Source organism: Lepisma saccharinum, chromosome 6, assembly GCF_977018435.1.
Source record: "Lepisma saccharinum chromosome 6, izLepSacc3.1, whole genome shotgun sequence".
Lineage (NCBI taxonomy): Eukaryota > Metazoa > Arthropoda > Insecta > Zygentoma > Lepismatidae > Lepisma > Lepisma saccharinum.
This window is the reverse complement of record NC_139234.1, coordinates 29,451,046-29,475,554: the sequence shown is the minus strand read 5'-3', so window position 1 is coordinate 29,475,554 and position 24,509 is coordinate 29,451,046. Positions and strand designations below refer to the sequence as shown.

At 41.9% G+C, this 24,509-nt stretch overlaps 1 protein-coding gene across 2 annotated transcripts in view; it reads left to right on the top strand.

Moving 5' to 3' along the window:
* Btk (tyrosine-protein kinase Btk29A) overlaps positions 1–24,509 on the top strand; it is a 442,185-nt gene that overhangs the window by 246,161 nt on the left and 171,515 nt on the right. Inside the window, exon 1 of one of the 2 annotated variants that reach the window (XM_083123702.1) lies at positions 12,545–12,988. The exons of the other annotated variant lie outside the window; for it this stretch is intronic. The gene's annotated coding sequence lies outside the window, so the exon portion shown is untranslated. Of the gene's footprint in view, positions 1–12,544; positions 12,989–24,509 lie in introns of those variants that run through there. 2 annotated transcript variants of the gene reach the window in all.

Here is a 24,509-nt window from a genome sequence, read left to right as displayed (position 1 = left end):
CTTTTTTTTGTTGTTGTTGTTGAGCACAGGTCACCGAACAAGGCTGCGGCAAGTCAAAAGTCTACCTTGTGCACCGGCAGCCACGACATGTCCAACTAATGTCCGCATGTTCTTTGGCGGCAACTAGACCTGGTGCTAACAATATTGTGAGGACCCTTACACATACAATTTCAGATTCGACTTTGGGACGAGTCGTGCCAGGTGGCTAGTTATGTTTATTATATTGTTACCACATTTATCTTGTTTTCCTTTTGTGGCATTTTTCAAAGCCTCTTCTCCAGTAAGGGTCCCGTTGTAGCTGTGTAGACCAGACCGACCTCTTGCAATCCTTCTGAGCAACAGGATGCGAGGAGGACTTCGCCGCATCGTACGTGGCGGGCGTATTGGGCAGGATTGGAAATTTGCGTTGATTACCGCTTTACATTGTCGTGTTTGTGGCAGGAATACATTTCTCGTTGTATTATCAACTTTCTTTGTGAAATTACACAATTTGGACTTGCTGTAAGAACATTGCCTACACACTGTCCCGCGAATCTTTGGAGCAAGCGAACTAAAACTAGTCCTCTGCTCAAGTACGAGTCGAGAGGGCGCGACCAACCAATACCTGACAGTAGATGTGAGTGCATGGAGGGACAAACGCGGCTGCAGCTACCAGCTGTTTGCAGCAGCTCGCACTGCTTTGCTCTGCCCACTCGCTTCCTCCTTTTCTCTACCCTTAAGCGCGGCCTTGATCCAAAGATTTCCATGACACAGTATTGGACTGAAATTAAAGAGTTCTGGGTTCGATTTTTCCGTTAGAGATGAAATTTCAGTTCTGGTAAGTTGTTGTCCTGCCCTAATTATCTTTTGCATAAAATAGATTTTTGAAAGAAAAAAAATACTACTGCGCCAATCTATTCTAGGATCGACGCCTTTCCACAAAAGGCTTCCACATCCCTAAGAAACTAAATAGATCCCTTCCTTGCTGTTACCTCACCACGACCTTCATGGCACACCCTGAAACCTTCCTTGGTTTTGGAGTCTCCTCTGATATGTAAGGAGGATGAAACTGCATGCTCACTCTTGTTGGAATGATCTGCATGCATGTAATAAAATACTTACACGTGTTGATGATACCAACAAATTCTCGGTCAAGATCTTGATGCTAATGAGCCTGGCAGCTGACCACGAAGTGGCCGAGTTCACAATTAAACCTTCTCTCCATAAGAGAACAGGTATTTCTTTGTGTAAATCATGTCCTTTAAAATTGAGAGAAATAATAAATTTCTACGTAGTAAACCTCTTGCCTGTGTCAAATATCCAGAGAAACATTGGCACATGGTGTTTTTTTTAAAATGTTTTTTTTTCTTAAACATTCAAATTCATAGTTTGTTGTAACTCTTATCGGTAACAGTTTTCAATTTAAAGTCGGATCCGAAGCACAGTTTAATGTGCCTTCACCGGGTATGGAACCCGAAACCCCCTGAAGATAAGGCGACGACCACTACACCATGGAAGAGGCTCTTTTTCCTGATATTTGTAGAAGGAATCAGATGTATCAGGAAGATGTGTCAGATACACCCTCGCAAACTTCCACATCTAGACCTAATTAATTTGGCGAAACAAACAAATCCTCACTAGAGCTGAGGTCACCAGGATTCCACCTTTTATACGCCACTTTTCTGTTACTTCTTCCTAATCGTGACTGTGAGGTTGAATGATGATTAGATTAAATTTAAGAAACAACATAAAAACGAAAAAAGGTACACTAATGTCCAGGGCTTGACTGTAACCTGGAAGATTATGTGGAAAGATTGCGACTCGGTAAAACAACTCGGGGCTCTTCTTATGAACCTCCAAAGCAGACCGTTTTGACAAAGGTGCTTGTTCAACTGATGTTGATCTGGCTTTTAAATAGAGCGTTTGGATGCGTAAAGAATGAAATGATGAAAATTTATATCGGATGAAAATTGACCCAGTGTAGATAATCCCCACTGACTTTAATAAAGCGAATCTATTGTTTTGGATAAGTTGGTAGCTGTAATTAGTGAAACGAAATTATAATCTAAAACACCTGCTAAAATCCTTGACTTCTAGAGAAGACGACACAGCACTATCGTAGCCAGCGGCGCCCCCCATTCCCACGAGAGGTAACTTTGTTTGGGTGTTTGGAACTTCCCTTTTAACAGAATTGCTTGCTGTGGGAGGGGCCTATCAAGCCTGCCAGCAAGCGCTTCGCGTTCTCTGCTTGACGCTGGTTTACTGGCCAACTGCCTTATCAGCCGCGGAGCAGAAGCCCCAGGGTTTATGCGGGGGAGGAACTTTCTGTTCATTGCTAACAAATCCAAGGAACGCGGAATAAATATAATAATTAATAGGGGTGGATTTTCGCATCAATAAATCTGGTTGCTTCTGGTTCCTTTCGGTCCACTTGGTGCGTTCTGGAGAAGCATTTCTATTTTCCTTATTTTACCTTTTATGCTTCTGAGGTTAATCGCGACGATGCAGAAGAATGCTGAACAGATTAATTGACATTGGGACAAACTCATGTTTGCCTTGACTATGGTTCGAACCTGGGATCTCTGGCTTCGCAACGCGTAACGTTGACCAGTCAGCCACGGACACCGGCTTGAAGCTTTACAAGTTGATAGAATTGCATAATTGACTGAATAGTGCACGCAACCGCAAAGATGATAATATGCAAATTATCGTCCATTGCTATGTTCATTCTTTTTATGCTACATTCTGTGTTGCAGATTCGAAACAGATGTGATGCTTATTGACGTTTTTATTTCAATTTATGGTCATCACATTGTGGAAAACAAGACTGAATGAAAATGGTGAAGGACATTTCCCCTACCATTTATTTTGCCGTTGGGTGTACCACTGGAACACTCTCTGCGTCTCCGCCCATAAAGAGCGCCGCGCCCAAGAGTCGTGCGTTGGAAAATTATAGTGTTTGTCTTTTGTTTGACTACAGGGAATGCTAGATTTGCACGAATACAACCGGGATGATACGAGAGGCACTGTAAATGAGAAAAATCTTCGTCAGGAACCTCCGCATGTCTGGCATGGAAATTTCATACGCCGATCCCGCACGTTTCGGCGAGGTGCAGTGTAGTGGGCACTGCACCATTTCATTTCATAAGAAGCAGAGAACAGAAGTTTTGTTCCCGGCGACCCTGCTCGATTCGAGCGCCTTAGTGAGCGATCAGTTTTACTAACACGTAATTAAAACTTATCCTTACCGTTACGGTTACTCTGGAACTAGGCACCCCCTTCCCCTAAGAAAGAAAAATCGTCTGTAGTCCACACAAATTCACAGTGCATAAGTTGCATCTTGTTAGAATCGTTCTGCTGCTATAGGATTTACACAGCTTTTTTCCTACTCTTATTGGCATTCGATTAGTCTTGTTGACACTGTTGATCAAACGAAATGTAACAGGTCGAATGCATGTACCCAATGCCCCCAACCTAATATTATTTGATCCCTACAGTTTGTTTTCATTATTATTGTTTGCTTGTTATATTGAACCCTGGCATTATGAATTGTGTTAATGACTTGAAACGGCATCACCCGCTAAAGTTGATGGAAGGAATAAATACTCTACTAAGGGTGAAAGTATTTTGTATTACGTTGACGTAACTTTTCAGCTAATGCAGACGTTAAGGATGAATCATGATTAGATGAAGGTGATGAAGGGACAGACTGAAAGAAATACCCATGCCTCCGGTGGGACTGAAACCCAGAACATTCATTGACGAAATCTTGAATCGACCATTCAACACAATCGTACATCGAGGCAGTAAGTAGCTAGTAAGAAAATTGATGCATTTTTGTCCTCTGAATATTTAGTCAGATAGGTCTGTTGTGGGAAAATGCTAGTTCCCATTTGGTTCGCTGAGAACGTATGGGGTGGGGTTGCACCATTATATTCGTTTTCCACTATGTAGCGTTCAAAAGGAGCAGTGTAGTGGTCAGTGTGGGGAATTTTTCCCACCAACAACAGCATAAAGCGCGCCAGCCTCTAGCCAATGGGTACCTTGGTAATATTTATTGGCTAAAATACCTGGCGATCGGAGCGTGGTGCCGATCACGTCAGTTCCAGTATGGCCGAGATCGAGAAAGTTTGAAGGCCTACATCAATACTCGTATGCGAATTCATGGCACGGCATGGCTCTATATTTTATCTTTTATGGTTGAAAGGTACATAATATAGTACTCTTAATTCAGTGCCATTTTTTTTTGTATTAATTTATGAAGCAACCCGTCCTCAAGACACCCGAATGTCACCTTACTTCCACGTAGTATGTCACAAGTCCCTTGCGTCTGGACCCACCAGCATAATTCTCTATGGAACTTGTGTTGTGTGTTGTCCATATGTGTTTGTGATTGCCCCTTCTTTTATTCATATTATCACTAGAAGTGTCGGAAACGCGAAGTAAAATCAATCAAATCACTCATTCATTCAATCCACAGCTGTTCATATTTAATTTTAACCACTCTTCGTCTAAAGATGCTTTTTATTTGCTATCTGAATTTTTTTTTCAGAATATCGATATTGCGAAGTTTGCGAGAAAACACTTTGTCTTGAACCAATTCTACCTCTGTTATGCTCGCACAACAGAATGCAGCGTATGGGGTTTGTTCCGGAGACCACAAAGCCATTGAATTTCCCTTCGTTCACCGACCCACCCGCCGGGAAACTAATGATTCAGGTGCGCCGCGTTCAGACCATAATGGAGCTCCGCAACGTGTAGCTGAATGCCAAGAATTCAGTGCTAGTCACACATGCGTGCAAATACTCAGGAATTATTAAGCGTCGTTCATAAGTACGTTTTGAATGTGAAAATCTCAAAATTTCGTGCAGTATGGCAGAAATTTCCGTGACGAGTCCGGTAGAACATTGCATCATCGCGCAGTGCGTAGGGATGAACCTCCTTCCTTTTAAATGTAATTTGAAACTGGGTAATATGACCTTCTTGAAGGTGGATCGAAGAATATTCCAACATAAGCGTTTATTGATTTTTTTTTAAAAAAAGTTGAATGTTCCTGCAAAATTTGCTGACTTATCCTTTTATCAGTATGGACCTAAGTGATGAGTGAGCGGTATAAGCGGACGGAGCATGGTGTTGATTGTTGAACAAAGTCCATTCAGATAGGTTCATCAGAACTATTTCTACCGTTTTAATTGGATTCGAACCACCGGGAATCGTAATGGGGAGCCCCTACCTGTGCCCTGTTGAACGATGAAGACAGACTGTACGGTGAAAATTCCACCGTCGAAATTGACCCCCACACAAGGATTCCTATTAAACTGAAAGGGAGGAGGGGTACATTTTCACACTGGTGAAATGACTACCTGCTAGATATATATATATATATATATATATATATATATATATATATATATATATATATATATATATATATTAATTGGTTTATTTTACTTCGCATTTCTTCCACTTTTGGCTAATCGTGAAGATGAGTATATGTAACGATATGATGAAATTGATGAACGGACATTTATAAAGAACAACCATTCCCGTTCCGGGATTCAAACCGAGACCCTGGCGTCGTATCGCGCTGTGCTAACCACTCCGCCACGGAGACCGGCTAGATATCCTATTAAATCCACGGGATTTGCCCCCTACCACCCTCCATTTCCTCTTTTCATGTCATAACAATCCTTGGAAGGCAGAAAAACGAGTGGTTAGCACAACACGCTACGACGCCAGTGGTTCCGGGTTCGAATCCCGGCCTGGTCATGGGTGTTCTTTGTTAGTCTTTCTTCATTATGTCATCCTCATCGTCACGATTAGCCAAAAGTGGTAGGGAAGGAACGACAAATAATCTAATTCAATAATTTAACGTTTTCCCAGAGAAGTTTGACTGCGCAGTCACTTTTCACCGGAGTTATTACCGCCACACCGTCATCGAGATTGTGCGAGTTCCAACTCCACACACTCGATGTGTTATCATGGCACCATCTTCGAGTTCCGTTATGGGCATGAGTGATGTTTGTTAATATTCATTCACCAGTGTCATCTAATCGTCAGTTCTTTCTCGTCGTCACGATTAGCCAAGCTGGCAGAAGGAAATAGGAAAACTACCTGCTACACATGGGGTATATCTTTACTTTTCACCCGTGTTAATAAGTATTATTAGGTATTATTTATATACACTTGACATAAGAGCATTGCATTTATATCTAATAATTTATATCGTGTAATTCTTCGTGCCGTATTTGGCTGTCTGTTAAAGTTTATATGTAAACTGAATGGTATTTGAATAGCATTAGTGTTCATTGACATCGCTATTACGAGCTAACAATAGGCTTTTCTGCTCTCTCGGAAACGATACATCATGGATACACCATGTGGGAGCAAAATCGATATGTTAAAAAGGAGTTCGTTTAATTGTGTTTTAAATTTGATCCGCACTGAAGGAGAAAACAAACACGAATTGTTTGAAGGTAGCTACAGCTGATATGTGAATGCAGTCAAAAGTTCTTTGATCTGTTGGATTTAGGGCTTCAGGTTGCAAATTCAATGGTAATGTGTGGGTGTGAGTGGGTGCTGTTGTTGGTTTTCCCAATGTAGCACACTTTCAGATTCGTCCGTTCGGAAATTAATACAAAATTCAGAACTCTAGTTTTCAGATGACAAAAACTGTCTCCTGGCGTGAACCTCTGTAATTTTTGCCTGTAACCAAGCTTCCATTATTGACTTTGACATACGATTTCATTTCAAAGTTATCTGTTTTCATTACTTTGTAGTTCTGTATTGTAACTACGACAGGCTGAGGAAAGGTTAATTTTATCAATCGACAAGAAATGAATAATTGTTGTTTGGGTTCAGGGCCATAATTAGGCAGAACAGGAAATTGGAGAGGAGGAGGAGGAGGCGAGGGGGCCAATAAATACATACTGAATATTTTCTGCTATGAGAAATTAAGACTCCCGCGTAGCCAAATGGTTGGCTTTCTCACCTTTGGTACAAGCGGACCCGAGTTCGATTCCTGGTAGGAGCCCTCCAAGTGTCGAAGCTATTTGAAAAGACTGAGCTCCGGTCTCGAAAGCCAGAAAACAGTGGCGATGGAACTCGATGCGCTGACCACACGTCAGAAAGGTAAACCGAAGACGTTCGCCACTATCTGAGAGGAGCCAAGTGGCTTCGGTGACCCCCATCCAAAGCAGCGAAGATTGCTTTCCGTTGCAACACGATCTCTCCTGTCGAAAATTAACATTTCAGCCGAGACTCGATGAACACTTTTCAGCTGGCTGCCATTTTCCCACAGGAGAGGCGAGATTATGAAAGCAATCATGTTGGATTCAGGAGGCCGAAAGGGGAACGGGGGAAAAACTTTCCCACTCGCACTGGGTCGTGGGTGGAAACTGTGATGAAATCGCTTACAACAATGCTTGCTTCCATCCACCGTCCCATGCAGCCTGCAATTTTCCCTTTCTTTCAGACGCCGCTGACATAAAAATGTATCCAGCGGCTGAATTAGGATACAAGGTGTGGCTGTTCGGCCTGCATGAACATGCGAGGCTGGATAATGCCGTGTTATTTGTTCGTCGTGTTGAAGGAAAGCGCTTAACGGGATCTCTTCCTTGCTCTATTTCGAAAAGAATAATGTACATTTGATTGACTGACAGTTCGCTCTGTAATCTGCACGTGATTGGTTTTTGTTTCTGACGGATCGTGAGATCGATTCCCGCCGCTTCTGATTGCCCGGAAGATTTTAGCAGAGGTGGAAAATGGTCAGTGTAATTTGTCACATTTTTTTATAGGCAGGAAAGTCAGCTTTTTTCTGTTCGTGACTACAATTGTGACTTCCCCCCATTATTGCATGTAAAATATACAACACGCCTTTGCGGTGAGGTGATAGATTCAATTAAAAGTAATATGTTCGTGAATAGTGCCTTTTCGTAAATGCTGAAAGCATCAAATATTGCACTTTCGGAGGGGGCATGTTTTCTTCTGTGTTTTCTGTTATCGTATTTAACCATGTTATGGTACTATGCCACCGTGGTTTACAGTGCTTTAATCTTGATTTTTTTCAGTTCAGTAAAGAAAACCTTATCCTATCTTCATTGTTCAATAAAAATCCGTGCCGTGACTGGCTATGGGGATGTTGATTTATTGATTTTTTTATATTATTGGCACATCTGCACATAGGCTATTTTTGCCCGTTATACATTACGGCGATAAGCCCCTTAACGAAAACAAAACTGAGGACAGAACCCTAACAAAAATATAAAATATGTCTGAAATATGTTGAAACTTCATCACCCACTCTTTAAAACTAATACAGTCATAGATTCTCTATGCGAGGATCAAGGCTATAAATGGACACTCAGCAAAATAAGGACAAACGCAAGACAACACGACCCATCAGACACCAGAGCCTCGTTGAGCCTCTAAGAGTGCAATTACCAAGTTGTACTACGGAGAAGTGAGGTTGACTTTTGGCTGCCTTCTCATGCCGTCCCTTAGATTATGTTGTACAGTGTGTCCCAAGATAATGTTTACACTCTCTGAACGTTCATAACATGACAGAGAAACTATTCAGGATGACTTGGTTGGACTTTTTGTATTTGAATATCCAATATCTACGTGAGTGTGTGTTACGGAAAATGACAAGTGAGCAATTTCTCTTTAGAGAAACTTAAGAAGTGTCGAATGTCCAGCCAGATCTCTTGATTTGACACTGTTAGATTTCTACCTGTGTGGAACTGTGAAGAACAATGTGTACGTCACAAAGCCATGGACACGGGATAATGAGACTACTTCTGCTTCCCTTCCCGTGCAAACCGTATCTGATGCCTGTTGGTCATTTCAGCGTTGCAGACGATGTATTGCTGCAAGTGGCAGTCATTTTGAACATTTATACCATATTTTAAAGTGAGTTAAATAAAACTTTATCTTCTAGGGCTCTTATTAAAGTTACTGGAGGAGATGTCTCTCCTATGGCGATGAATATTCGGCTTATCATTATTAGAATTAGACACGCTTTACTATAGAGCGAATTTTAGCCTGCGGTTGTAATTACTATGAACTCTCTCTGTCTGTCATTCCTAAACCCGAAGGTGTGTTGCCATAGAAACACAAGCTTTCTGTCCGTTGGTAGCTTGCACAAGATCAACCCTATCTTTGCCATCTTGGTCATTGTCCTTCACTCCAATCTTCCATATCAACATTATACATACCTTTCCTAAATACACCAATAATTACCTTTTAAGGTGACATCGATGGCACCGAGTGCTGAACTCATGGTTTCGCAAACTGTGTATGTTGCCTTGTGAATGTCTCTCCATAATTTAATCTAATCATCATTTTCAAGGAGCTTAAGTTTTATGTTGACTTTAGGCGCAGAATCGGGACCGGACCTACAGTTTCAAGTGGGATCTGAAGCACTATGTGTCTCCACTGGTATTCAACCCGCGGCCCCTTGATTACAAGGCAATGACATCACCACTACCCCATATCATCCCTCATCCTTGTCGGGACGATTAACTTGAAAAGAATCAGAAAAGCGACGTATGAGTAAGTTACTCCATCTCGCAAATCAGAAGTTATTTGCTCCTCATCCGAATCTAAATAACCGAACTCTCTGGCATTCTGGCATTCCTGGCACGGGGCACGGTCTGGGTTCCCACTGACGCGTACATTCTGGAAAATGTGACAAAATCAGTTAAAGCAATTGTGAAAAGTCCAGAGAAATTTCAAGATATATTTTGAACAATGTTGAATAAACTTAACCGTTAAACTACGGCTTGTTCCATAATGTAACCACATGTATTTCCCTTAACTACAGTTCGTTCCATTATGGAACCAGGAACTTGTTTTCGTAGAATGTGACTTTTAGGACATACTGTGACTCGGATAATGGTCGGAGATACATGTTTTGAGTTCTGGATGAGTCTTGAAGTATGTAATTAGCATTAGTAAAGTTTAATTTTATTGTTGCCATTGGTGGAGCCTCAATTCTGATGTTTAGAAACACACTTTGGTATTACTTTACTATACCGGAGACACCTATCAATGATTTATTTCGCAATTTTTTACATTGCTAACGTACTATTCTGCATTACGGAACATTTCCTTGGGTGAAATAATGAATTTCTAACGAAAATAATGTCTATTTCTTACATTAACAAGTACTTACTGTTGTTCCTTATTTCCCACAAACCATCCACGTGCAGCCCCAAAAACCATTGACGTTAGCCCAAAAATTCACGATAGCCCCACGAACCATCACGGGGACGAGGTATGACTACTAGGTTAGGTTAGGTTCCATTAGCACTCCTTTCGTTCAATTTAGCATATACGGACAATACGAGAGCGTATTGTGCTCTCGTGCAGAAAGCAAATGGCGGCAGCAGCAATAGCGCGTCGGAAATAGATTTTCGTAGAAAACCACATGCTTTCGCATTAAAATGGATCAAAACTACATTCCCGAACATCAACAACGCTACAGAAAATGATTTGCGTAAGTACTTTCTCCTGTAAATTTGAAGAAATCCGTCTCCGGTATAGTAAAGTGTTACCCACACTTTCAGTGTAAAATGGCCAAATAAGACTGTATCTGAAACTCTGAGTAAATAAATAAGTGTGCAAATTTTTTCCACAGTAATGAAAAACATATCAGGCAATGTGCAGGTACCGTTTTGTTGCCTCCGTGGGGGTCCGATGAATTTCAAATTTCGTGAAAATATAGTTTTATTTAATTTCTTCCTCTAACCGCTTGCGGAAAATTTGTTTTCCTACCGCAGGCTTATAGCCCTTTTAATAATTGCTGTTTAACGCTCGAGTCTTGGTTATTAGCATGTTAGAGCATCATAGAATAGTTTGAAAATGTATTTCGAAATTGCCTGGAAGATCTGGTAAAGTCAGGAGATTTTTTTTTTCCAAAATGAAAAGGATCCCGTACGGGGGCTCCTTTAACTTTATAATTTATTCGCGCGGTGTTGTCTCGTGTTTTGGGCCTCCCCGATGGCGTAGTAGTAACGTCGTCGCCTTGTATTCAAGGGTTTCCAGTTCGATACCCGATGGAGATACATGGTGATTCAGATCCCACTTTAAATTGTAGTTCAGTCACGATTAGCCCTTCTATAAACGTACCATCCCAGCATGAGACCGGAGTGGCGGAGAGAGAAACACGTAACTACCGAATGCGAAACAGTCTCCTTAACAACTCGCTTCTTTTGACACGATTAAGACATCAGGGCGTCGTCTTTGAAGCCTTGTTTTGAAGAATATTGCCGGAGATTCGCAAGCATGGTTTCTTAACGGCAAGGGTGTCATTTCTGGAGAGAATCATCCGAGACGTTGCATAATCTCGCCTCTTGTGTTGGTGTGACCTGCACCTGCGAATCCAGGTGCGTTACGTCAGCGTCGAAAGGGGCCGGTGTAGGCAAGAGATGATCTTTCAGGGGGAGTTGAAATATAAATAAGGAAGGGAGGGGAGGCATTGTGTTGTTTCTTAACCCGCATGGACTGGGGGCGCTGGGAGAACCGTGGCGGAAGACTCCCAGCCGCAACGCTCCGCTGACTCGAACACTTCTGCGCAGTGTTGCTACGTGAAGGGAAATTTCCTCGGCGCAGGTTAAATTGTAGGTGAAAAGGGAGAAATAGGTATTTTATGAAAAATATAGAAACTGTATGGAAATTGTTTAAGTACTCTACTCCCTTTCTTTTATCGTGTAGTGACTTCTCCATCCAAAATTAAAACAAATCCAAGGCCTCGCCGAAGGCACGGTAGCAACGTTGTCACTTGCAATCAAGGGATTACAAGTTCGATACCCGTTGGAGGCACGTATTGGTTTGGATTTTACACTTTATACTGCATATCCAGTTCCGATTAACCTATTTGTGTGTAGTGGACTCAAACTTAAAAATAATAATAATAAAAAAATTGCTCTTGACTTTAACAAAATCAATACCTTATATATAATCTAACATTTAAATTATTGTCATAACAGAGGTAATACAAATCTCCTGTTAATTGTTGCCGCGAGAAACTCGTATTTGTATATTTTTTCGTAAAGTGTACAATTTGGTATCGCCACTCTGCATTTTCTGTTGTTCGTTGTTTTTTTTATTTTGTCCATGGAGAGTTCTAAAATTTTTATAGATAGATATTTTCTGTGGATCGTCTCAGTGTAATTGATGCAATTTTTGTGATCTCGGATTGCAATTTTTGTAAGATAAAGGCGGTTCTTTGTTCGGTCCCCTAACAATGGTTCGCATCCCACTTCGAGTTGTGGGTCCATTCCTTACTAACCTCAGTATAAGGTGAACTATAAAGAAACTTTTTTTTTGTGACTAACATGAAGGGTATAATGTGACAAAGGGAAATTTTGCACCTGGAGAAAGGGATATTGGGCTCTCCGGTTGTAGCTACGCTGCTTCTGCTGAGCTTAAACTTTGCGTTTTGTTTAGCTGAGGTGGCAAAACGATGCGTTGAACGGTGTCATTTTGTGTTTGTGTACTTCACCACGGCAGTACGTGTTGAGGCAGGAGAAGGGGAGGGGAAAGTCTCGGCAAGTCATTATCGAGAACCAGTCCACGCGAGATTATCAGCTATTGCGGTCACGTGGAGTCCTCGTTTCGGAGCCTGCAGTCGCTTTCCACGGAGAGAGAGAGGAAGGTCCGTCCGCTATCGCTTGAAACTCGGATTTTCTCAACGCCATGGTGGAAGCGCCAGCCAAAGATGGTGACGAGCTGCGTATTTGTGCGCGTGCGAGTGTGCGTCTGAGATCCATTTAAGTGTGCTGCGTGGCTGCCAGTGTGTATGTAACGTGCACCGTTCTCTAGGATCGTTGGCATAGCAACGCTCTTGCTGCTACTTCGGTCGTCATGGCTACCGTCCTTTCAGCTGCCAACGGTTCCGGCCCCTGCTGTTCGTCTGCCTAAAAAGACAACGCTTTCCTAATGCACTTGGAGGCAGCTTTATCTGTCGTTCTCGCGTAGCATGGCGGCAAACGGACAACGGATACAGGTATGTTTCCGGTATTTGTGTGATCGACTAATGTGCTAAGGCCTGTTTTTTTGTGGCTAGATACATTCTTAGTAAATGAACGTGCCGTGGATGTGCAAAATGTGATCTACTATTTTATTTTTTTCAAATTTATTTTGCAGATTTTGTGTTAGGTCTTATCTACTTTATGAGAAAAAATAGTTAATAGTGAAGGGCTATAAGGGTGTCGTTTTTTGACGGCACCCAAATGTGAATATCTCAACGCCCTGGGCGTTTTCGAGACTAACGAGGCTCCGGCGCCTGGACCAGTAGCCAGGATAATTCTCTGTAGGAATTGTCCCCTCATTCATCTCTTTGTATCGCCATTGTCGCGATTAGCCAGAACTGGCAGAAAAAGCGACGTAAAATAACCTAATTTAATCAGTTAATCAGAAGTGAACTCATAATTTAAAATAGGATTTGAGTTACTAAAATGTGCTTTCATCGGGAATTAAACGTGGGGTGAGCGTAAACTGGTACCAAAACAAATTTCGACAAGCATTTTTGCCCCACCCCTGTCGTTGTATATCACATAGCTTAATGGGTCATGTCAATAAACATGAGTTTATGACCTTGCAACATACATACAAACATGATTGCACACAGTGACTCTAACTTATATGGGCCCGTGAAACCAGAGCCCACCCAATATCTTTTCGTGTCATTATTAATGTTATGTATATTATCGTCATTAGTGATGCATTGTTTACTTGTTATAACAAAAACAGTCCCTCTCCCCGGAAATATTTCGCATCCTGACGTAAGGAATGACTTTAAAATAAATATGTTAAGGATGCATTGTTGGTGTGCATTAATATCATGAAGAAGGAGGACTTATGAGATTTTTTTTGCGAACTTATAAGTCAAATGTTTGAGACCATCCAATGTGTTTCAAAAGTTTGCACACGTGCATACATAAGAATCCGCTCGGTTTCTGAGTACATACACATCAAGTTGAAAGCGTAGGCTTACCTCCAGGGTAGGTAAGGCTACTTATTAGGGAGTCTGTGCTCTGTTGTATTCATACGACCCAACGTGTCCCTATAATGCGGCGTAGAGGTTTCCCAGCTACGTCTCCGCTTAGGGCTCACATTACCTCGTTTGACGTCACACGCAAAAGCATATTCCACGAATTCACTCGCTATTAGTTTTTGGGCATAGAGTTTATTTTGCCACTCTTGTTCGCCGATTTTTGTCAGAGTGGAATAGGGGTCACCTGTACAAGTTCAGATCTAAATTGTACAGGTGAATCCTTTTTGCCGGAGAATATTTTCAAAGATTCAGCCGTCGGATGTGATCCAGCATGGAATCACACATTGGAAGAAAAGGGATGTTTTATGTGGCAAGTACTTCTAACATTTCGTTTAAGTTCCCTTTCGATGTAATTACTCCTAGCCATGGCACTCACTTAAGAAACAACAGTATGGGAACAGTGATGAAGTAATTCTAGAAGCTTTTTTGGCGGCGGATGATGGATTCAAAATGTGAGTGGCGGTAGCTCTCGAAAGATCGCAACTGACTTGGAGAGAATCCCTTCATCACTACCGACATCCTGGGCGGAGTGGTTAGCACAGCGCGGTACGACATATGTGTTCTTTATCAGTGTCCCTTCAACAAAGAAACAAATATGTTCATCAGTGATGAAGTAGTTGTGCATTTTATAATTTAAGAAACCTTCGTCAGACTTTTTTTAAATCACGTGAACTAATAGTATATTAGCTCTGTTTTTAATGCGGTAGTACAGACACTTCTGGATTGTAATAATCCCATTGGCTTTCAGTAGTATTGCTACAACTGAGAAGTGTCCGTGACGGTATAATTTCGTCAGCAGAAAAACAACATGTTTTTTTCCCTTTCGCTCCTGCTGCGCTTAAATAGTAATTTGAAACAATATTCTAGTTTTTGTTGTAAATTCTTCGGGACTTCTTCTGTTCGATTTATACAAAGTTAGGCTAGGAGAAACAGTATCTTCATTTTCAAGTGGAATCTGGACTATTGAAATGAACTCCTTCCGCGAATGGAAACCAATACCTTTTGATTACAGGGAGGCGCTTATGTTCCAAATCTAGAGCATGTATTCAGACTCTAGGTTTTAATTGTTTTTTGTAAAACACGCACACATTTATGTATTTTTCATCGTTACCTGGTCTTTTTTTTTTTTGCCGTGATGAACTTTGAAAAAACAAACATAATATACATGTAAACTGAGTCGTTATAATATAATTATGTGTATGAGGGTGTTCTTTGTTTTTATTGTTTTCTTCCTTAACTGTTAATCGGCGCATTCTTGCTCTTTCTGAACTTTTTCTTTGATGAATCAAGTTTAGAAAAGAAAGAAACGTCGAAATGACCTGGCTACTCCGGCAAGTGAGCGCTGACAGGAAATGCAAAACAAGGCAGGGCGTAGCCAACCTTGCTGCATGGTCACGTCATTGCTCTTTATAGCCAATTAGAAGAAAATACTTTTTGTTACCCCTTTACTTTACTTTACTTGAGTTACATGAAGTGGTAGAGACAACATCAGATTGTATGTTACGTATAGGCTCAATCAGATGTGGATATCCAGAAAGAAGATTTGCTATTAGTATCCATCGGGTACTGTGATTGTGCTTGTATCACACACGTTTGAAACAATGCAAACTTACATTTCTGTTCATCCTGATTTTCTTTTTAATAGCGTGGTTAAAAGGGTTGTCCAAAATTGTCTTTGGAAAGAATTTCCTCCCATGTCTTCAGGCTAATGAGGCTCCGACGGATGGAACCACTTCCAGTATAGTCATTTTGTATGTTTCGCGTTTTGTGTGTTATCGTCTTTGTTTTTCTTTCAGAGGTCCCTGTTGTCAGTCGTGTAGGCCATATTACACATTTATGCCTGTGATTGAGAATATGTAGAGCGTTAAGGTAGATTTGCATGAAGTGCAGTGCGAAAAGAAACTTGTATCCTTCACTTGTCGTCGTGGCGCTGGTGTTCCCTAAGCTCTCTTCACGGCTCAGTTATTCTTCAGTGATTAAAATAATTATCGCAGCAAACCTCCAGAGCAGCCCTGGTTATATTACTGTTTCTCTTTTTTTTTATCATTATACATCCACCGATAAAGGCGTTAGTATACAGCGTGTCCCACAATTCCTTGTATTCGTAGATAATAAACAAGAAGGAACCAAATTGAATGAATGATTGATTTGTTTTAGTTCGGTTTTCTGCCACTTTTGGCTAATCGCGAAGATGAGGATGACTTGTGATAAGATGAAATGGATAAAAGGACAATCCCAAACACAGAAGGACAGCACATAACACCACGGAGGATTATACTAGCTGTGAGCCCAGACACCAGAGCCTTGTAAGCTTGCAAGGGTGTATACGTAGAAGAGAGGTTGGCATTTGGGTCTCCCGAGAAAAGTCCACCATTTACATGCCGAAACTGAATGAAAGTGTTTTTTTGTAAAGAAGATGGTTTCTTATAATGCAACATCATTGATCACATTAATTCAATTCATATATGTCTATAACATTTGTGTAGGCACTTGATGTAAATTGACCCTGGTTAACTATATGAAAAAAAAATACTTCCAACAATTGCAGTGTTAATATGGGTACAGTTTATTTTCTTTAATGCATTTCTTATTACCCAAGTGTTTCGGTTTCGGGACTTATGAGCTCCAGTAGATTAATGGTTAACGCTCTCGCTTGTGCGTGGTGCAAGCTGTCCTTGGTTAGTTTCCCGGCGGGAGTTCACAATTTCGGCATTTACCCAGCATCGTGAAATCAATAGTAACGGACTGCTGTTTCGAAATTCGGAAAACAGCTACTACACATCACCCAACGAAGAGCAGTTTGGTAGGCATTAGCCCTCAATGGGCTGTTTGAACTTTCTTTTTTACTCTATACTGCTTATTTATGCAACATTAGATTAAGGTACTGACGTAATTAAGGACGACTATGGCTTAATCCCTAGAACCCCGAAAAATCCTCCAACCAATAACTTATCCACCCAAAATAAATTGTAAATACGACACAACCTTTGGGTCATATAAGGTTGAAACAACCACCAAAGTGTTATATGTGGCCCGCCTTAGTAGCTATTAAACCTCTTCCTTTAGAGGCATTGCTTTTTGTGTAATGTTGCTGCGAGCAATTTTTTAATTGTGTGCATTGCATGTGGAGAAGGAGCTTTGTTCATATTCTTCCGTTTCGCAGACTACTTGTCAATGTGTCACGGTGCAAAATAACATTAAGCAATTCAATGATTTTTGACAAACTTGGAAAGTGCACCATTTGTGGATACCCACAGAACTAATATTATTGATGAAAATTTGACGTTGTGTTCTGAGAAACCCGAAACACTGCGTGTCCAGATAAAACGTGTTGAAATGTGTTGCAGCGGTAGGGAACGGAACAAGGCGGACGAGAGAGAAGCTGGCTTTCATCTAGCGCCGGTATTTGATGCAACAATGGTTTGTCAATGATGGAAAGGAACATTTGATCTGAGCCGGCGGGAGGAGATATTTCCTGGGAACAAATCGTTCGTTTCCAACGATGCTGATGGGAATTTGTGGTTCGACAGGGGATCTGTAACCTATCAGGAAGGGGCATCGTCACCGGGGTCACAGCCCACCTTCCTGCTAACGGAAATAGCCTGCATGAGAAATTTTGACAGTCATTTATGGTGCTATAGCAAGAATCACGCGCACACACGGTGAAGGTTAAAGAGATAAGAATGGCAGGTTCATAATTGCCACTTAACATTATGTATTGGCTTTGCAATTATTGCAAACAAGAAATACTATATATGTGGCGAATTTAAAACTAAATTATGTAGATATCCGCTTGGTGTGTCTGAATAAGGCACATAGTGAATACATTTTCCAATATCGCACCAAGTCTCGGATACTACACTACGTCCGAGGAGTCTGTGGAGCAACGCCGCGCATAACGGTAGAGAAAGTGAAGAAGCGATTGTGCAGAGCAAAGCCGTGCGCGCTGTTGCAAACGGCTGGTAGCCACAGTCACGTTTCTCCCTACGTGCAATCCTTTTACCTCTCACGCGTTCACTGGTCGATCTCCTCTCGAGTCGATACTTGCGCAGAAGACTTGTTTTCGTTAGCTTGCTCCACTCACTCCCGGAACAGAGTATAAGTCTCGGTCTCATCTCGATTTTTACAAGTCCGTCTTCGTCTCGGTACCAGGCCTAACAGGAAGAACGAGAGAGACAGGGGAAGAAGGAAAGAGATAGCCAGCTAATAACATTATCATAAACGAAAATATAAATTTAAAAAAATGAGGGTGGAAGCTTCAACTCCGGAAGAGTTTTTTATGCTTTAATAATTAAGTTGCCTACCCTAAGCTTCGAGCTTGTCAACTGAACGGCCAAAGATTTTGTTAGTCCGGAAAAATGTTGATTTTCTGCAAGATGGACGATGTCAACTCAACGAGATGAAACCACAACATTGTCCGGATGCCTTGTGATTAAACATGCATGCTGCGCTCTCATATCCCGTGCTCCCAGAGACCGCTGGTGATGGCGGTTGGTGTGGTATGCGGTGGAGATTAGCGAAGTCCAGGATGTCACATCTCGCAGCGGAGGCAATGCGCTGCGTTTCACTTCCACTGCCGGGCCTTCGTTGCGGCCTCGAAATGTCAGGTAAATTTACCTTGCAGCATAACATTTTAAAATTTCGGTAATATTCGTTGTAACAAATGCGGTGCTTTATTTGGAACGATTTTTCACACTATTGACTCGGCGTGTTCAAGGAAATGTACCTGATAAACTAACTGGTCATTGGCGTCAATATAATTTTTTATTTGGTGACCACAGCAGTCGAACAGATCAAGCGAGCGCATCTTCGATGGCCATGGTTGCTTAGTGTGTTGTACTGTACACCATGGACTGGGTGTGGAAAACTGCGCCTCCCCGATAGCTTAGTGGCAATGTCGTCGCCGTGGAATCAAGTATTTCCGGGTTCTACCCAGATGGATCCACAATCCACAATGAGGCCTCCCAGATAGCGCAGTGGTTACGTCGCAGCCTTGTAATCAAGGTGTCCCGGGTACGCTGACACTTTCTAAATTTGCCACATGTATAAATATTAAAGAATCAATGAAGTATGTTGATTTCAGCAAGTTTTTTATGAAGATTATGAAGTTCAATGCGGACACCCTTTGTAGTTCGAAAGATGTCAAAACGATATTCGAGCTCTGGAAATGTTTTCCATCTTCGAGCCGTTTTCAACGATACGCTTTTCAAAATTATGCAAATTCCGAACTTTTCTCCCGTACACGCAAACTTAATGAAACCCCAATTCTGCTAAGCAAAGCGCGCACCGAACCGTCCACTGTGACGTCCACATCTCGACCAGCGATGAGGCAACAGCAATTGATGTGTCCTTTTTGCGGGTACATGACTACTGGTGATCCGCCTGAACGAGTGGGCCCCTACTCGGTGGGGAAATAAATTACTGCCGGTATGCTCGTATGTACATACCTGTGTGTGTGTGTGGGAGATTTCTTAAATAATTAAATAACACATCGATTCTCTTTCTCTCTCTTTTATCACCATAAACAGCGCTCCTTTTTTGTTTGTAATAACTAATAATGGATTAGGTATTAAACTAAACCACTCACTCACTACTGCAGAAGCTCCTAAGACAAGCTGCGTAATATGAGTGACGGACGTGTCATGTTTTAGTGAATAGGTAGGCTTAAATAATAAATAAATACATTAATTAGTAAGCTTACTAATGGACTAGCATATTTTAGCAGGTTTACAAGATTCTTGTATACGAGGATCTTGTTCTTCATCTTCGAAATGGGTACATTGTTGGTCATTGCTTATAGCTACTTAAGCGATCAGCACCAATAAATAAGTACCAAGTTTAAAAATTTACTGCCGTTGTGATTTTTTGCTAGCGGTATGCCATACCGGCTCATACCGGCCCAATTCGATCACTGCGGCTCCACTGTATAAAATAAGCTGAAAATGAATAGTGTAGATTATCTGGATGGACTGGAACTAATTAGCGGAGGGCTCTGCACCTCTTCCCAAAGGTCTTCCTGTTTGGATTTCAGTTAGAGGCTGTTTCACTGATTGAAACTGTAGGTCTAGTCCTTATTAGTGTTGTGCCACCCCCGTTGCGGGGGGGATTAGCACATCGCGCTACGACGCCAGGGGTCCCGGTTTCGAATCCCGGCCTGGGCATGGATGTTTGTGAGTGTCCATTCATCAATTTCATTATGTCATCACTCATCCCCATCTTCGCAAATTAGCCAAAAGTGGCAGAAAAATCGAAGTAAAATAAAGCAAATCAATCAATTATTAGTGTCGCTAAGTAAATTGTACTTCTGTACAAGTACAAGCGTGGACGATCGCAAGGAAGATCCAGAGGGTCACACCGTGAAATAAGAAAGCATTGTCTACCTATTCTTCACTTCATAGCGCGACCACAAACAAGAGAACCTTCGGCCAGAAGCTTTCGCTCATCTTCCCCTTCATCCGTTCAACTCGAGCCATAAGGAAGCATACGCCACGTGCGAGTACGATGCACGGGAGACGCGGTTCTGCGCAGGTTCTTTTGCCTCTGGTCCCACTGTACTTGTATATCTTAACTTCTTACTCACTTACTTACTTTGTATTTGATATCTAGTTTTCGTTAGCTTTTAGCAGCTTTAGTATGTATTTCTTCTATACTGTCCATTTTTTTTCATTATTGTTGTTTTCTCTGTCCCTTTTTGTATCATTTTATTCTTTCCTCACTCCATATCGGCACCTCCCCCTCTCACGCTCTTACACACATCGCGAGAGAGGGGAAGTACGTGTGTACGTATGTAAACATGACGTCAATATGCCAGCAAGCTCGGTGGCCGAGCGCATTAATGGTCTACTTTCGATCTCGCCTCCGAAATTTCCAGGTTTGAATCTCAGTCTTGGCATGACAATGACGTCAATATAACTCCCCCAGGACACAACTTTTCTGATTTTGACCTCCTCCTCCTCCCTTCAAATGGAAATGTTTCCATAGGCGCCAAGGGTTACAGTTCCAGAAACTATTAATTCGATCCTGTTTCTCATTTGCAGAAATTTCAAATTACATCTCCCTGGTGAGGACACGCCAATGAAACCTCAACCGGCTGTAGCCGCACGTTGGTGTGTTCCTGTCATGCGAATTTACTCGGTTACCTTTAGCCTTCGCTCCTGGACACACGACCAGGAGGGAGTTTTATAGCTAAAATGGCGGAAGGCATTCGTACGTTCCTGCTGGATGAGAACCTCTCGTGTCACAAACAAGTGCAGTATGTATGGTTCACCGGCCACTTGAAACGTCCTCCAGATGGCTTGACGACGCACTTTCGAGCGAAGTTACGCTGCGCAGCACAGGTGTTATAAAATGTTTCATTTTCCGCACTTCGTTTTTGATTTACTGCATCTACACAAAAGAGTAGACGGTTGTCTGTTGCTTAGGTTACAAGTACAGTGTGTTCCAGAAGTCTGACGGATTTCAGTCTTTAATAACTCAAAAACTCGTGAAGATTGCAACTTACGGTGTTTCGCATTGCAATCGTCAACTCATCTCCGCTGTAGTCGTAGGAACCGTCGTTTATCTAGACAGAATCTTTTATCCCGACACAAGGACGTCACTTGGTTTTATGTTGCGGCGTTTTTTCAAGGATAGATAGAGCGTACAGACACGAAAAAATACTTCCCCCATAGAGCCGCTATACCAGTAGTCTTATGGGGGAAATATTTATTTCCACGACTGTAAACAAGTAAAGTATCATAGAGTGAACTGTAGCAACAAAAGGAGTTCATATTGAAGTTGAACACATTTTTTAGAAACGCATTTTTTAAGGTTTCCGATTACCATGCAAAAAATCGTAAGTTGCTGTCGTCAACAGTATTTGAGTTATTTATGACTGAAATTTATCAGGGACTTGCGGAACACCATCTATTTCGAACGGCGTCCCGCGCTAAGAAGCCTGGTTCGAACTCGGGTTAAGTCATGGATGTACCATCGTATGTAAAATTGAGACTTACGAAGTGCCCTGTTTGAAGTTTTATGTGCATTGGAAACATTGACAATAAGATTGGGGAACACAGACAAACTGCTGGTATACCAGCTTCCACGAAATTACACGGCTGAACGAAAATTCGCTGGAAAGGGAGCTAGGAGCTAAAATCTCTGGTTCCCGCATGTGTGGCTAAGTACACCGTTCAGCGTTGCCTAGTCCAACTTTAACGCTCCCTCCAAAGGGAAATGGACCTTTGTCAGCCCTGATCTTTCCAACACATAATTTTGCATGTTACACCATTGTTTTGCACCATTGTCGTAAACCTCCGAACAGATCCGGTCGAGAGCAGATGTGGCAACAGTGCGAATTCTTCCAGCCACCTAATTCCATGTTCCCGGGTGAGAAGTCGAGGCATTTGAGAACGGATAGGGTAATTTGGTTTAGGCGAAATTTCCATATATCACATTCTAATTTGCGGAAGAACAAGGAGCAAGGAGAGACCTTCTGATTGTAAGTCAGTTTCGCTTTCGATCTTGCAGACGCATACCTCTTTCTGAGCCAACTTAATTTTTAAGCTGCCATCACTAATTATTTAATTGCTTTGCCTATATAATTGATTTTTTATCTACAACTATGAAGGATAGATTGAGCGAGGGCTTATATTGGGTAAGCTTTTGATATCTTAATTGTGTTTTCATTGAATGTGTGAATGTTTCTTCTTTCTGCGTTATCGTTGTGCAATTAAGAGTTCTACCGTACCCTGCATACAAGTTCCACTCCATCAACATTGAGTTAAACATGTAATATGATATAAATATCCGCCCTTCCCATGAAACTGCTATAAAATTATCCAAAATTATCTCCAAAATGTTGATCACTCAATACAGCAGATCTAAATTTTTATGACACCAGGTCTTGATACAGGTTGAGATTTCCCGAAAGAGCGATAGAATACTTCTCGTTATACGACATGAGTTTGAAAAAGGTCAGCGGAAATATTTGAAGGCTTTTGATTTTGATATTCCTGTAGACATACGTTTGTCCTCTTTCGGATACAGTTCGTTCTCCAGTTGCTTATTGCGGGCGGCTACAAGCACAATGACAGCGAGAGCCACGTTCAGCGGGTAAAGAAGAGAGAACACAACGGCAATGATTCCCGTCACCTTCACGCTTTCTTCGATGTGCTTGGCGATGATGTCCATGCACCCGCGCCGGTTGCACCCACCTTCGTAGCAGCAAGACGCGGGAACTTGATGCAGTCGGACCAGCCAGTCCCCGGACGTGTTGAGGCCGCAGCACATTTCATGCCTTTGGAGATCGTCCCAGCGCTCGGCAACGGAAGAATCGTTGATGTAGCTGCACATGGTGGCTCTCAGTTGATCCTCCAACCTCCCCGTCTTCGCATTACCGGCACAGAAAAGGAGGACGCTGGCTGCGATCCCTACCACTAAGATGAAGAGCGTCAGAGCGCAATATATCAGCATCGGCAACTTCTTTCCCTTGCCCAGGGCGTAGAAGCCCCACGCCCCTACCAGGACAACCAAACAGCCCTGGCTGATGGCAAGCTCGCAGGGCTTTTGAAAATAATCGAGGCCCTTCCACAGGTAGTCCCCCGGGCTCTCGTGCTTGTACATCGCCGCTGTTCCACTTCCAATAAGCAGAATTCCTCCGACGAGGGATGCCAAATTAAAAAAGGCGAAGGATAGTTTTGCAACTAATGGGTTGCAGCGACATTTCATGGCCATTATGCTTCCAAACTATTAAAAGTCTAACTTGAATGCCACTATTTTGACCGGAGACGCGCAACAGGCATTTTCATTGTTGGTGTGTAACAATTAAGACTCCCTTCTTACGGAATCTCCAGAGTGACCCGAATATTTAGTAGTTCCGTTCGTGACGTCGGAAGGGAAACAGTGCGCTATAAGAACTGTAGGCTACACTGTACGGGGTCAACGAATTTAGAAGTGCAGCATGTTTTATACAGTTTTGTCACACTTTGCACAAGCGGTTGGAAGCTTCATGTTCATTAATAAGAATGAAAATTATATAACAGGAAGATGTAGAAATTATGGCTTTATCGCAATCCAATCGTGTAGGTCGCTGTATAAGGAAACAAACTGCCGGAATACTAAGTGAGGCAATTGTACAGGAAATATCTCTTTTGCAGATTATGCTGATCTTCGACAAAGTGATGATACATATTTTTTTGCTATTTTTGATTCAGTAAATTGTTTTGATTGATTTTCAGCTATTGAAAGTGCAGTTGCCTCCATTATGGATTCTGCGTTCGAGTTAAAATAAATTTTACTTGTGATTGCATTTCACACAATTCATTCTTTTCGACTCTCACATTGCTGATGTATTGGTAACTGCTGTATTCGTTGATTGTTCTTCGTGCAGTAACACCTGATATTAATTATATTTGCCGGAACTACTTTTTTTTTTTTTTTTTTGCTGATACAGGGTTTTTTGAACCACCCCCTCTTTTTTTTCTTTCGTTGC